This window comes from Triticum dicoccoides, chromosome 7B, assembly GCF_002162155.2.
Source record: "Triticum dicoccoides isolate Atlit2015 ecotype Zavitan chromosome 7B, WEW_v2.0, whole genome shotgun sequence".
NCBI lineage: Eukaryota > Viridiplantae > Streptophyta > Magnoliopsida > Poales > Poaceae > Triticum > Triticum dicoccoides.
Window position 1 is genome coordinate 116153925 of NC_041393.1, and position 13598 is coordinate 116167522.

General features: G+C 52.1%; 1 pseudogene; it reads left to right on the forward strand.

The window, feature by feature from the left end:
- The first annotated feature begins 9901 nt into the window (after positions 1 to 9901).
- On the forward strand, positions 9902 to 11308 carry LOC119338714 (annotated as a pseudogene).
- The last annotated feature ends 2290 nt before the right edge of the window (positions 11309 to 13598 follow it).

Below are 13598 nucleotides of genomic sequence, written 5' to 3' on the forward strand. Positions count from 1 at the left end.
CCTATTTTGGTCTTTCACTTACTATTAAACAGCTCTGCATGATACGTATGGCTTGATTCTCAGTTTGCTTTGTGCGCCTCTCTCTGTAGGGAGATATATGCATTCTTGAAGTTGTAGTACTTGTGTGAGTTCAGTCCTTGAATCTGTGCTTAATATTTGTTGTATGTAGATGTGCTACTCAAGTTGATATAAGGCTCTCCCTACAATAGTGTGTTTAGATTTTCGGTGTCACTGTCCTAGCAGTTTTCATTTGCTTTCCCAGTGATCTCTGTTTTGGCCTATGAAAGTATAGTTGTGTAATGGTGTCTGATTTTATCCATGTCCTAACACTTCCACAGTTTTCGCTATGCAACTTTTTCTGCCATGTCATCTCCAATTCTGTCTTGTCTATAGGCTTGACTAAATTACACTTTGTTTCCTAAGAAATGGTGTACTGTTTTGAGTGGGGCGAATTCAAATTTAGTTCCTACTCCCTTTGATCTGTTTGATCGTGGGCAAGTTTTATGCAGAGAAAATATATTTTGCATGACACTTCTCTTTCTGAGTTTACTCCCAATTCTCTTATATCTGTTTTTCTTTTGTGTATATGTGCAGTATGTTTAGTTATTTTTATTGCACGCACATCCAGTGAAAGATTCTGTGGTAATTAATTTTAATTGTTTCTGCTGACACTTCTTGCCTAATTAACCAACCAATGTTAGTTTCTTCCTATGGTGTCAATCTTATGCGCAGTTCTAATTTTGTCACACTACTCATCAGGTTAAATGAAGCAAACATGTAGTTGTACGCTGTTCACATCGTTACCATGCTATAGCTTTTGAGGCAACACAGTATACAGAAACAATTGACATATGGCTCAGCTGGACATATTCTTGTTGACTTGCTTCTTGGGAAAGCTCGCTTTTGTTTATTACCTTTATTTATGTCTGATTTCCTTTTCCAGATTCTGGCTGCAGTTAGAGTTTGTTGCTTAGTGCTGCTGGACAGTTTAAAGGCTCTGATTTTTTGTTTATGTGCTTCAACCAGGCAATTAAGGGCCTCTGATTCGCAGGACTGTCGAAATGAAGGAATAGGAAAAATGCAGGAATAGATTGGCATGTCCCACAGTATCCTACAGAATTTGAAAGAATGTTTGATAGCGCAGGAAAAACAAAGGAATTCTACAAAGAGGTTTGAGTGGATGAAAATTTTCCTTCAAAATGTAGTACAAATGAATCCTATGGAATAATTCCTAAGGATGCCAATCCTACGAATCAAACGAGCATTACAAGAAAAATTCCTAAGAGTTCAAATCCTCTAAAATTCCTATGCAATTCCTTTGAATCAAAGGAGCCCTAAAGATGCAAACATTCATGACTCTGGAGAATGTTGAGGCGCAAGGGAAGGCAAGGCAACATGGTGGAGGACGTATGATACCACAGATGAGGCGGCACGACGCTTGCTGAGGCAGCGATGGTGGCATCATCTAGGGAGGAAGTGAAAGAAGAGGAATTGTTATGACCGGTTTATAATATCTCCTGAGGAGGCCCGCTGGACAGTAAATTAGGGGCTTGGTCCATAAGTTATCTTAGGCTAGTCGTTTTCAAATTATAAATATTAGATTGTAAGACATCCTTTGAGATTAAGCAATAAAGATAGTTCTATCATATTGCCCGGCTCCAGAGGAGCCGGAAACCCTAGCCGCCCCTTGCCCTAGCCGCCGCCGCCCTTCTCCTCCCTCGCGACGGCGCCAACACGCCGGAGCCGCCGTCCTCGGCCCCAACCCTCGTTGTTCTGTCCCTACAACCTAAGGGGCAGAGCCTGTAGGAACCCTAGTCCTACCAATTTGGTATCAGGTACCCAGGTTTCGACTATGTCTTCGCCGCCTCCAATTCCGCCACCACCGCCACCACCACCGCTGCCCGTCAACTCCACCACCGCCGCTGCCGCCAACTCCACCACCGCCGCCGCTTCCGCGCCGGGCATCACGGCCTCGCTCTCGGCGGGCGCCACGGCGTCGCTCTCGGCGCCGCTCCTCCCGACAACCGGCACCGCGCCGGGCCACGGGCGGCCACCAGCTCCCGTCCAACACACGCCGCCGCCGTTACCTCCCCCTCAGCCGCAGCAGTTCACACCAGAGGCTATGGCCGGCGTGCTCAACGACCTGGTCGCCGCGGTCCAGGGCATCCGCCTCTACTTGGCGAGTCCGCACGGGCCGCCTCCACCACTCCATCCAGCCGTGGCCGTGGGTCAGCACGCACTGCCGTGGTACTCAGTACCGAGGGCCATCACCGGAGGCTACCAGGCGCTTCCCCCTCCAGCGGCCGCAACGCCGCCTTGGCCGCAGTGGCCGACGCCGATCGCGACGGCAACCGCGCCACTCGCCGCCACCACAGGACCGCAGTGGCCCACCTGGGCCGCGCCACCTGCGCCGTCCCCCGCTGCGCCGTCCCTCCCAGCGGCGATGGGGCAGGTTCCACCACCGCCCCCTCCCAGCCCTAGCCTGGGCCGGTCCTCGCCGAGCGGGCTTCCGATCCAGGAGGTCCGCTTCCCTTCGTCACCATCGCCACTTCCCGGCTGGCTTCACGGGCCGCCGTCGGCCTACCCGGAGGTCCGTCCGCAGTCCGGGTTCCCGTTGCAGCCCGAGGCGTCGGGCGCCATCGGGAACTACGCCGACCCTTCCACCATGGATGGCGCACCGTCATCAGCCCTCCGCACCGCCGAGGCCGAAGGCCAGGGCGCGCCACACCAGCAGCCGCCCCGGTTCGCCAAGATTGACTTCGCCACGTACGACGGCTCAGACGATCCGCTTAACTGGCTCAACCAGTGTGACCAGTTTTTCCGCGGACAGCGCACGCCCGCATCGGAGCGCACTTGGCTGGCTTCCTACCATCTCCGCGGGGCCACCCAGACATGGTACTACGCCCTCGAGCAGGATGAGGGCGGCAATGCCCCCGTGGGATCGTTTTCGAGAGCTGTGCCTTCTTCGGTTCGGGCCACCGGTACGCGGGAGCCGCTTGGCCGAGTTGGGCCGCCTGCCTTTCACCTCCACGGTGCAGGATTTCGCCGACCGCTTCCAGGCACTGGCGTGCCACGCGCCCGGTGTGACGGCCTTACAACGGGCGGAGCTCTTCATCGGCGGCCTTCCCGACCACCTCCGCGTGGACGTCGAGATGAAGGGGCCCCAAGACCTTCAGACGACCATGTACTATGCCCGGGCGTTCGAGCACCGCGCCTAGGCTTTGACACGACCATCCGCGCCACGTGGGGGCCGACAACCTCCCCGACCATCTCCGGCAGCACCAGCGTCGTCCACATCCGTCCCGGCACCCACCCCGGCACCGACGCGGCCGTTCAGGCGCCTTACTCAGGCGGAACAGATGGAACGCCGGCACCTGGGCTTGTGCTTCAACTGTGATGCGCCCTATGCACCGAGCCATGTCTGTCCGCGCCTCTTCTACTTGGAGACGACAGACGAGACCGAGGATGCCACCCCAGAGGATGGCCTCGGCGCCCCAGCCCTTGCGGAGCCCGCAGCGGCACCCGCGCCCGCCCCGGCCACCGCCCTCGTGGTATCCCTTCACGCGCTGGCCAGCATCCGTGATGAACGGACTATGCTCTTACCGGTCATGATCCAGGGCGAGCACCTGGTGGCCCTCGTGGACACATGGTCCATGCATAATTTCCTGTCGGAGACCACCATGCGGCGCCTTGCACTACAGCCAACCGGCGGGGAGCAGTTGCGCGTCACAGTCGCTAATGGCGACCGTCTCCACTGCCACGGGCTCGCCCGCGACGTGCCCATCACTATCGGCGACGAGCGCTTCACCATCACCTGCGCCGGCATCGACTTGGGCTGCCTCGACTTCATCCTTGGCATCGACTTCTTGCGCACTCTTGGTCCTATTCTCTGGGATTTCGACGCGCTGACGATGACCTTCTGGCGGTTGGGCCGCCGCATTCGGTGGGACGGCATTGGGGGTGCCGCACCCACACCACCACTCCAGCTGGCCACGACCATCGCCACGGCCGAGCACCCACTCCTGGAGAGCCTCCTACAGCAGCACGATGACATCTTCACCGAGCCACAGGGGCTGCCGCCCGCCCGCACGTATGATCACCATATACATCTTCTGCCAGGCTCCGCCCTGTGGCGGTCCGCCCTTACCGCTATCCGCAGTTGCAGAAGGATGAGTTGGAGCGGCAGTGTGCGCTCATGCTCGCGGCAGGCATCATCTGGCTCTCCACCTCGCCGTTTACAGCGCCGGTGCTTCTCGTCCGCAAGTCAGACAGCACCTGGCATTTCTGCATCAACTACCGTGCCCTTAATGCTGTCACACTTAAGGACAAGTTCCCTATTTCGGTGGTCGACGAGCTCCTCAATGAGCTACACGGGGCGTGCTTCTTCACCAAGCTCGACCTCTGGTCCGGGTACCACCAGGTGCGCATGCACCCGGATGACATCGCCAAGACGGCGTTTCGGACTCACCACGGCCACTTCGAGTTCTTGGTGATGCCCTTTGGCCTCACCAACGCACCGATGACCTTCCAAGCTCTGATGAACGACGTCCTCCGGCCCTACTTACGTCGTTTTGTGCTCGTTTTCTTTGATGATATTCTGATCTACAGTGCGTCTTGGGCAGAGCACCTACAACACGTCGCCATCGTCTTCAACGAGCTTCGGGTGCACCATCTTCATCTTAAGTGCTCGAAGTGCTCATTCGGGACGCCTTAGGTGGCCTACCTCGGCCACGTCATCTCGGCCGCCGGGGTCGCTATGGACGCAGACAAGGTGGCCGCCGTCGCTGCCTGGCCGACGCCCCAGTCTCCGCGGGTCCTTCGTGGGTTTCACGGCCTTGCGGGATACTACCGGAAGTTCATCTAGGAGTTCGGCGTCATCGTTTCGCCACTCACGCGGTTGTTGCGCCGCGACGCCTTCGCCTAGGACGAGGAGGCGACGATAGCTTTCGAGGCCCTCAAGGGGGCCCTCACGACAGGGCCCGTTCTTCAGATGCCGGACTACGACCGCCCGTTCGTGGTGGACTGTGACGCCTCGGGTGTGGGGTTCGACGTCGTGCTCCATCAGGGCGATGATCCTCTCGCCTTCTTCAGCCGGCCTTTCGCCCCACGCCATCTCAAGCTCGCGGCGTACGAGCGGGAGCTCATTGGCTTGGTGCAGGTAGTGCGCCATTGGCGGCCCTATCTGTGGGGCCGATCTTTCCAGATTCACACAGACCACTACAGCCTAAAGTTCTTGCTGGATCAGAGGCTCTCGACTGTGCCACAGCACCAGTGGATTAGCATGCACTTCGGCTTCGATTTCTCCGTCGAGTACTGCCTTGGTCGTCTTAACACCGTGGCTGATGCTTTATCCCGCCGCGATGCCGACCTCGACTCCGTCACCGGCAACTCCGAGGGGACGGCGCTCTGCATCCGCTCCGGGCCGACTTTCGGCCTCTTCGACGACATTCGCCGGGCCACGGCGACCGCAGCCAACGCGGTTCTCCTACAGCAGCAGCTCGCGGCCGGCGACCTGGAAGAGCCCTGGCGCCTCTCCGACGGTCTGCTCGTCCATGGGCGTCATGTCTTCATGCCAGCACATGATGATCTCCGTCACCAGTTCTTGCTGCTAGCCCACTCAGCTGGCCATGAGGGTGTGCAGAAAACCCTCCATCATCTCCTCGCCGACTTCTACATTCTTGGTGATCGTGCCCTGGTTCGCGATTGGGTGCGCTCTTGTGCGACATGCCAGCGCAACAAGACGGAGACGCTACGACCAGCTGGTCTTCTTCAGCCCCTGGATGTGCCGTCTCAGGTCTGGGCCGATATCTCCATGGACTTCATCGAGGGGCTTGCCAAGGTGGGAGGCAAGTCGGTCATTCTCACGGTGGTCGACCGCTTTTCTAAGTATGCTCACTTCATCGCGCTGGGGCATCTCTACACTGCCGCGTCCGTGACCCGTGCCTTCTTCGACGGTATTGTCCGTCTGCACGGGTTCCCTTCTTCGATCGTCAGTGATCGCGACACGGTGTTCACGGGCCATGTCTGGCGCGACCTCTTCAGGATGGCGGGAGTAAAGCTCCGCTTTAGCACGGCCTTCCACCCCCAGACGGACGGCCAATCTGAGGTGGTTAACAAGGTGATTGCCATGTATTTACACTGTTAGAGGTGATCGGCCTCGCGCTTGGGTGGATTGGCTCGCATGGGCGGAGTACTGCTACAACACATCCTACCACTCCGCCATGCGTGCGACACCATTTGAGGTGGTTTACGGGCGACCACCTCCGCCTATCTTGCCGTGGACCCGGCTACGGCTCGGATGGAGGCCGCAGGCGACCTTATTCGCACCCGTGACGAGATGCTTGTTGAGGTCCGTCAGCGTCTCCTTCAGGCTCAGCAGTTGGCGAAGCATTAATACAACGACCACCATCGCGAGGTGGAGTTCGCGGTGGGCGATTGGGTGTGGCTGCGTCTTCTCCACCGCTCTACGCAGTCACTCAACCTGCGCGCGAAGCGCAAGCTCGGTCCTCGCTACGCGGGACCCTTCGCCATCTTGGAGCGCATCGGGCAGGTGGCCTATCGCCTTCAGCTTCCGGCCAGCACTCGCATCCACGATGTGTTTCATGTGGGGCTGCTCAAGCCTTTTTGTGGAGAGCCACCGGCGGCTCCACCCGCGCTTCCTCCGACCGCCAACGGACGTCTTCTTCCGGAGCCAGAGAAGGTTTTGAAGGCGCAACTTCGTCGCGGGGTGTGGTTCGTCTTGATCCAGTGGGCGGGTCTTCCGGTGGAGGAGGCTACTTGGGAGCCACGTGATGATTTCCGCCACCACTATCCAGACTTTCAGCTCGAGGACGAGCTGTTTGTGCAGGCGGGGAGAGATGTTATGACCGGTTTACAATATAACCGGAGGAGGCCCGCTGGGCAGTAAATTAGGGGCTTGGTCCACAAGTTATTTTAGGCTAGTCGTTTTCAAGTTATAAATATTAGATTGTAAGATACCCTTTGAGATTAAGCAATAAAGATAGTTCTATCATATTGCCCGGCTCCAGAGGAGCCGGAAACCCTAGCCGCCCCTTTCCCTAGCCGCTGCCACCCTTCTCCTCCCTCGCGAAGGCGCCAACACGCCGGAGCCGCCGTCCTCGGCCCCAACCCTCGCTGTTCTGTCCCTACAACCTAAGGGGCAGAGCCGGTAGGAACCCTAGTCCTACCAGGAATGGAGTGTCATTGGGTGGGACCTCGCCACCTCTGCCTTGGGTTTTGGGCCTTTTGGCGTGGTAACACCACTCTCTAATCTCCATGACTCGAATCGTCAGGGCCATATCCAAGGCCAAAGCTCTAGGCAAGCTCCCTTGTTTGTTTTCCATCTTCAGGTCTGAATCGTCTCTCCCTTGCTAGGTTCATTTTTGTGCCTCCATTTTGCTCCTTCATTCCAACTGTCATGTTTTTTATTTTTATTTGAACGAGTTAACTAAAAATTTTAAAATCCATACCTGCGGTCCAATAGCCATTGCTTTTTTTTTCCGAAAAGGAGAAATACCCCCGGCCTATGCATCTCTTGATGCACACAGCCATATTATGAAATTCATATCCCCGGTCCAACAGCCATTGCTTGCAATCTGCTTTCTACCTTTGGTTATGAAGTAGTACATATACCTATAAATTGTCCTTTATTGCTTTACTTGAATTCTGGAATGTAGGTCTCCTACCTAACGAAGACAGGCAAATTCTGATGCACCGGTACTGATATGAAAATATATTGAACAGATTGAATGCCAGGATCTATAAGATTTGTTGTTGAATATGTTTTCCCCCTTTTTTTTGCGAGGAGAATATGTCTTCCCCTTAATTCTCAATGTCACACATATCTGCCACTTCTTTTGAAGCACTTTCCATCTCATAGCTCAAATGAGATATCAGTAAACCTAGTATCACTTAAATCATTGTGTTGTTCTCCTGCAAGTTCCTGTCGATTACATGTCTATGATTTAAATATTGTAAACGTGGTTTATGTATAGTCTGCAAAGGACTTGAGCATATTTTCTATCAGTTGCACAAACTTTTTGGCTAGGGGCAAACCGTACATATAAGGTTTCCGTCGTCTTTTGTTTTTGTTTGAATCAGTGCAACCCGATGATCCCGAGTTCATGTCACTGGTATTTTTTTTTTTTGAAACGCGATCCGTTAGGACCCGATTTATTAAAAAAGGTAGAATAGAATTGCCCATATGATTATAAAAACCCGGGCGAAAACCGTTACAACATGCCCTCAAAAGGGCACCTGGCCGACCGGACACCAACAAGACCACACACACCGCCGAGAAGAGAACATCGTCGAGGCTGCATGCATTGTCATCATCATCACCTCTCCCCGAGCAGGCGACTCCGACTTCGCCGCCGCCGACCCGTCAAGACCCCTTCGAACGAACGACACACAATGACCTCACCAGCCACAGGCCAAACAATCGACCGAATACGTAGAGGACCGGCAGCTCCGATTTTGCTAATGCGCTTTGTAGGAGAAAGTTGCACGCCTTGCACCGACATAACTCAGCGCAACCTTCGAAGAGCACCATACGCTCAAACCACCCTTCTGGAGTCATCGTTGCCGCACGGGATGTGAGTCGTTAACTGTGTTTCAAGAAGTATTGTTTTATTAGGTTTTTTTTAAAGCTTCAGTAGGCCCTGTTCTGGTACACAGGGGATCGTTCGGGATGTATGGCCCTATTCTGGCGAGATCACTAGTTAAGGAGTACTCTTTGCAGAGATCACTCCAACTTCCCCAGGTTGCGACAAGTGGCGCGTTGCATGTGCGCCACTTGTCGCAACCTGGGAGTTTTCCCTTTTTACGTAGATCCATTTATTCAAAATATTTTATCTCTTAAATTGTGCGTCCAAATCTTGAACCGCTTTCGCCGTTGGATTCCTCGCGTCGAGATCATCAAAATTAGATCCCATGTTGATAGGTTTTGACGAACTTTTTTTTCACGAAAAAGACCGAATAAAAAACCGGACGAAAAACCGAACCGGGAGCACGGGTTTTTTCCCTTTTCGAAAGAGGCACGCCCGTGCCTCTGACGAAATCACAACCGTGCCTCTCGCGGAAGCAAAATCGTGCCTCTCGCGGAAGAAAAATAAATAGAAAACACGTTTTTTTTTTCGTTTCTGAGGAGGCACGGCCGTGACTCTCGTGAAAGAATAGAAAACAGAACCCGTGCATTTTTTTCCATTTTCAATAGGCACGGCCGTGACTCTTGCGAAAGCACAACCGTACCTCTCACAAAAGGAAAAAAAACAGAAAACGCGTTTTTTTCGTTTCCAAGAGGCATGGCCCGTGAAAGCACAACCGTGCCTCTCGAGAAAACAAAACCATGACTCGCGCGAAAAAAATTGCATTTTTTGCGCAATTTTTTTTTTCAAAAATTTATTTTTGGTCGAAAAGCTAGGGAAGACCGATGGAAAACCAAAACGTAAAAAAAAACCGTTTAAAAAGCCGAAAACGCGTACGGAAAAATAAAAAGTTAAAATCCGGAGGGAGCGCCCAGAGCGCGACTCGTGGCGAATGGCTGAGAGCGCGTCAAGTGGCGCTGATCGTTGCGAGGCTTCCAAAGGAGCGCTCATTAATTAGTCGCTCTCCTGTTCTGGAGTTTGTTTCCTTTTCCTTTTTCTTTTGGCAGTTCGAGTTTTTTTGCGCTTTGCCTCGCCCGTCGGACCCCGACTTCTTTACGCGCTCGGCTTCCGAGTCGGATTTAAAACGAAGCCCACGAGCGGTCCCGAATTTTCTACTGCTATATAAATACATGCATGCACGGCGTCAGATTATATTGTTTTCGCCCGACGACGATCCGGCCTGCGAATCGCTCGCTGCGTTTCAAGAAGTAGCTTTTCTTTTAGGGGTGTTCCATTCAAAAGCAGCTAGTGCGACGATGCCTACGACTAAGAGATCCAGGGCGAGGGCGAAGGCCGCCAAGGCCAAGGCCGCGGAAGCAGCCAAGACGGCCAGGGCGAACGCCTCTCAGGCCACGAGGGCAGCTGACGCGGAGGCTGAAGAAGCTGCCATGGCCGCCCTGGAAGCCGCCGAGACGGCCAGAATCAGGGCTGAAGGAGCTGCCGCTAAAGCCAGAGAAGCCGCGGGCGAGACAAGTCGGCCAGAGGAGGAGGAGGAGACGGAGTGGGCGCAGTGCGAGGAGGAGCTGTTCGCCTCCAAGTTCCGTCGTTACTGGGACACATTCTACGCCTTCCGCGGCGTCCGTCGCTCCCGTACCTTCCTTCAAACCAGTGAGAGCTTGCTCTTCCCTGCCTCCATTCCACAATTTCTCTATAGCTTTTCAAAAAGTTTGTATTTTTCAAAAAGAATCTTATTTCATTCTTTCATTAACTTGGTATTAATGGATCAAAGCAGCATCTATCCCTGCGATGCGTTACACATACCCTGCTCCTGATGACAGCCCCAAGGCCATGGAGACACTGCAGATCATGTCGGTCAAGATTTCGGCAATCAAAGAGGGCTTACGCTGGCCACTGCAAGTGTTTGGTCTCGTTGCTGCGCGTGACAACTTGGATCACATGCGCAACATTATTTTTCACCGTTCGAGAAATAACTGTCAAACCATCACCGAAGAGGTTTGTATGTTCTTACTCCTTTGTTTTCCTTTCCAGGTTGCCTTCTCTGTCAATTGTTTGCAGTGTTACTATTGACGAAACAGAGCATAATTACTGACTTACGCAGTTGTTCCGCTCATGCAGGATCCATATCTTGCATTGACTGGCCCTAGTCGAGCCATTGCCGTGTCAGTGGACCCTTCATACGTTGAGGTTTCCCTGAAAGTCAAGGGCGCTACTGAAGCCGAGGATAAAGACCTGAGCGATCTCGTTTTGCTGCACAGAACCGGACGTTTCCTCGGCGGTCTTTACTCTAGCAGGCTCAGCACGTTGGAACTCGCCTTTGACCATGTTACCCGCTCCGTAGAGGCTACAATCTTTGTAAAACTATAACTTATGGGTCTTGGCCAACCGGTTTCGGAGGTGTGATCACTGCCAGCAGCAGTTCTCGTGATGACCTGAAAGTCAAGTTACTTGATTCCGGAGATGACGGGTTGCCCATAGATGCCAATGGCGCGATCAAGCTCTCACGTCGTGTGGTTTCTATTGGACATGTAGAGGCTCTTAACGTTTATGTCACTGCAGGTCGAGTTGATGAGAAACAAGTTGTTGAGAGTGGCAGGGCAACTTTTAAGGCGCAGAGGGCTGGTGTTAGCCTCAGTGAGCTCTGCCTTGGCTTCTGTAGTATGAATGTTACCGTTGCTTGGTCCTGTTTCCGTCATGAGTGGTAACTCGGCGGGAAGGAAACACCATTATTTGAACCGACTTATGTTTCCCTGTATAGTGGGTGTTGTACCATTTGCATGCTCAACTGGTGTATGGTGGTGGTGTTTTGTTGTAGTACTAGCTAATGATGATATGGGAATATATATATGTTCTAGTGTTGTTGCTTGTATGGATCAGAAAGTAATATTTGGCCACTTCGCTAACTCGAGTTTATAGTTATGTATGTGTAATTGTTTCGACTAACTCATTTTGGCTCAAGACGTAAGTGAGATATAATTGCTTTTTTTTACACAGAGATCCCTTTTGGAGCCCGGCCTCCAATGAGTCCTCCAAACTCGAAATTCATATTTCATAAAAAATTATATTTTTATGTTCAAAAAATTCTGAAAAAAAACAAAGAGGCTCTGATATCAACTTGTCACACCCAATATGCGATACTATCCTAAAGAGACTCGAAGGTCACACCAAGGATAGAACCACATATTGAAACGCTTTTGCAAGGTGGATATCATTACATCAACATTACATAATAGATGAAGATACATACAAGAGGCATACAATGCCACACGAATACAACATCACAATACATAAGAGCATCATCTGACTACGAATGAAACACAAACAGAAACTCAAACGACATCCATCCTGCTAGCTCAGGCTGCCGATCTAGAACCTATCCCCTGATCAAAGCAGAAGCAGAAGAACTCCAAAACAAGTAACATCGCTCTCGCGTCATGATCATTGCATAACCTGTACCTGCAACTGTTGTTGTAGTAATCTGTGAGCCACGAGGACTCAGCAATCTCATTATCATGGGTATCAAGACTAGCAAAGCTTAAAGGGAAAGGAAGGGAGTGGTGAGGTTGCAGCAGCGACTAAGCATATATGGTGGCTAACATACGCAAATAAGAGCGAGAAGAGAGCAAACGGAACGGTCGTGAAGCTAACAATGATCAAGAAGTGATCTTGAACTCCTACTTACGTCAAACATAACCCAAAAACCGTGTTCACTTCCCGGACTCCGCCGAAAAGAGACCATCACGGCTACACACATGGTTGATGCGTTTTGATTCGGATCTGGTGTCAAGTTATCTACAACCGGACATTAACAAATTCTCATCTGCCACATAACCGCGGGCACGGTTTTCGAAAGTTTATACCCTGCAGGGGTGTCCCAACTTAGCCCATGATAAGCCCTCGCGATCAACGAAGGATATTCCTTCACCCAGGAAGACCCGATCAGACTCGGAATCCCGGTTACAAGACATTTCGACAATGGTAAAACAAGACCAGCAAAGCCGCCCGATGCGTCGACAATCCCGATAGGAGCTGCACATATCTCGTTCTCAGGGCAACACCAGATAAGTCAAGCTACGAGTAAAACCAGACTTCGAGTTTCCCCGAGGTGGCCCCGCAGGCTGCTCGGTTCGGACCAACACTTAGAGAAGCACTGGCCCTTGGGTTAATTACTCCCAAGGGAAATGTAGGTGGTGGTGAGGCAAATGGTAAAACCAAGATTGGGCCTTGCTGGAGGAGTTTTATTCAAAGCTAACTGTCAAAGGGATCCCATAAATCACCCAACCGCGTTAGGGACGCAAAATCCGGGAACATAATACCGATATGACGAAAACTAGGGCGGCAAGAGTGGAACAAAACATCAGGCATAAGGCCGAGTCTTCCACCGTTTACCAAGTATATAGATGCATTAATTAAATAAGAGATATTGTGATATCCCAACATAATCTTGTTCACCATAGAGCAATCTTCAACTTCACCTGTAACTAACAACGCTATAAGAGGGGCTGAGCAAAGCGGTAACATAGCCAGGTAATGGTTTGCTAGGAAGGGTGAAAAGGTTAGAGGCTGACATGGAAATTTGGGAGGCTTGAAGAACATGTGATAGGTAGCGCAGCATAGCGATAGAACGAAACAACTAGCATAGCAATGATAGTAGTGAGATTTAGGGTAGCGGTCATCTTGCCTGAAATACCTCTAGGAAGAAGAACGAGTCCATGAATAAGATGAAGCCACGAAGACGAACCAAGCGTAGACGAACGAATCCTCATGATCGCAACGAAACGGGAACTATCGAGAGAAGCACACAACATAGTAAACACACCACACATAAACATGACATGATGCACAACCAAGCATGATGCATGACAAAGTCTAGATGAGGCTACTCATGGCAAGAAGTGATTCAAACAAGAACAACACATCAAAACAAGTTTAAATGAGGCCGAAAACAACATATAACAATTCCGGTAAGTCCTCATATGCAAATTTCGAAATTGG